The sequence below is a fragment of the Camellia sinensis genome, chromosome 5 (assembly GCF_055761805.1).
Source record: "Camellia sinensis isolate YWXY chromosome 5, ASM5576180v1, whole genome shotgun sequence".
In the NCBI taxonomy this organism is placed as follows: domain Eukaryota; kingdom Viridiplantae; phylum Streptophyta; class Magnoliopsida; order Ericales; family Theaceae; genus Camellia; species Camellia sinensis.
In genome coordinates, this window is record NC_138965.1 from 110,857,501 (window position 1) to 110,860,084 (window position 2,584).

A 2,584-nucleotide genomic window follows, 5' to 3' on the forward strand; every position below is an offset into this window, starting at 1 on the left:
ATTTCCAGCATATTGAGTTTTGTGAAAATAAACACATTTTTTGATCAATAAAACTCAATTGTTAGTTATTAAATTAGTACCTATGAAAATTAGTTTTTCTACTCTTTACAAAGTACTGAAAACTTATCAATTCAACTTCTCCTAAAGAGTCTACTCTTTACAAAGTACCAAAAAGTTGTCAATTCAACTCCTCGTAAAGACTAAACTCTTAGGAAAGTCACTGTGGCCAAACGCATAATTTCCAATAACCAAACTCTGGACCGGACATCATACAATTAGTTCACCCAATCATATGCAACACACTCCCAAAACCATCAGTTAGAGAAATTCCAACATCGAGAAAACCACCAAACTGACGACCCGAACAACTACCGAAACAGCCACCCTTAAGCTCTAATTCTACTAGATTCAATCAAATACAAGCTCTCTCTAACACTAAACCATCTGATTCTGAATCCGTTTTCTTATCACCGGCTCTCCGTGATATCGTCACGGACGCCGGTAATGCCGTCAAATATAAATTCGGAGTATTCGAAACTTGTTTTTTGAAATGTAAAGCTTGGAGACAACAAAGAAGATGCAAGCAAAAGAAGAAATAACAGAGCAAAGAAGTCATAACAAGAAGTAAATAGTAATCTTGTCTTACCGGGCAAGGGCAACGGCAGCCTCCTCTCTATTCTCGTTCCCTCTCTCTAGATCTTGATCCATTCTTCTTTCTCTCTCACCAATCACAAACCTAGCTGATTTTTTGATATAATGGTTTAAACTTGTATTTTTTCGACTCTAAACAAACTTTTATAGTTGGCAAGGAGACATGCATGGCTTATTTCATTTGAACTCTCTGGTCCCCCAGTTCACCCAAGGAAAAAAAATAAAAACTCTCTGGCCCCCAGTTCACCCAAGAAAAAAAAAAACAAACAAAACAAAAAGTACCCTCTGCTCTATTCTCGTTCCCTCTCTCTAGATCTCGATCCATTCCTCTTTCTCTCTCACCCATCACAAACCTAGCTGATTTTTTGATATACTGCTTTTAAACTTGTATTTTTTCAACTGTAAACAAACTTTTATTGTTGGCCACCACATACGGTTTTTTGAATTGTTTGAACTGCATGGCCCCCAATTCACCCAAAAAAAAAAAAAAAAAAATCTTTGTCCCCTTGAAATAGCTTTATTATAATGTATGTGATCTTAGTAAGGAAACTTGCATGACTTAAACTCTCATCTCTTTCTATTTGAATTCTTGACATTCAACTCTATTTTAAATTTTTAATTTTGAGGAGAAAAACATAAGACCCAAAAAAATGTTGCAACGTATATTATATTTAATGTGTTAATATATTATATTAGTTTAATAAGTCTCACCACTTTCATCATTTTTAGATTATGATGCTATTCCTATGTAATAGAAATGAGTAATTTTAAAAATTATGAACAAAATATTATGAAATGTCTTATGGAGATTTTCATCATTTGATTATTGTGTGATGTTTTATTATATGTGTAATTCAATGGTGGAGAATTTTCATAAAGTATATAGAAATCTTCAATTTCAAAAATGGAATTGAGAGAATCAAAATCTCGCATTTGTTACCATTGCTATGATGATAATAGAATGGTAAACAAAACATAAAATAAAAATATAACTATTATTGTCGTATTATTGTTAGGAAATATTCTTTCAACTATTGTTCAATGGGTGTTAATTAAAGTTTAAATAATTATATATATATTTATATATATATTAATGATTAATCAATTACGCAAAGTCAATTGGGACAATAAAGTTTCTCGTTGTGGAGCTACAAGACCAATATTCTTCCAACTATTGTTCAATGGGTGTTAATTAAAGTTTAAATAATTATATATATGTATATATATTAATGATTAATCAATTACGCAAACTCAATTGGGACAAAAAAAAGTTTCTCCCAGTTGTGGAGTTACAAGACAAATGAAGACAAATCAATTACTTCAATTCATAGTTTCTCCCAGTTACAAGAAAATCAATTCAATTCTTACCGAGTCTAATTATATTTATTTGAACCATTTGAACTTTTTTTTCCCACTGAATGAAGACAAAGATTTCTCCGAAGAAGCAAGAAAAATCGAACCCACCTTGAAGAAGGAGACACGTGGTAGAGAAGTGTGATCTAGTGTAACGGGGCAAACGTAATAAGTGCCCACCTGAATATAACCCTCTAGATACTGACTTCTCGCTCAAGGTACTCATTCTAGCCGTCCATCTTCATCAACAAATATTATCCCGCTTCCATCACATAATCCAACGTTGTATGATTCAAACAGGGGCAATTTACCTCATTTTTAATTATAATTTTAACTTCTGGGTCAATTTAGTTATTCAAATTTTAATTGTATCAATCTTATTTTTGAATTGTTTAAAGTTTTAATTTAATTCAATTAATAATGTCCATTTAAAAAATAGATTGAAATTAATGAATAAAATAATTTATTTACTCTCTTTAAAGTGATTGATGATTCGATATTCAATTTGAAATTATTCATTTCTTTTAAATGAACTATTTTACTTTTGATTTTTGTCAAAATTTCTAATAATGCTATCAAG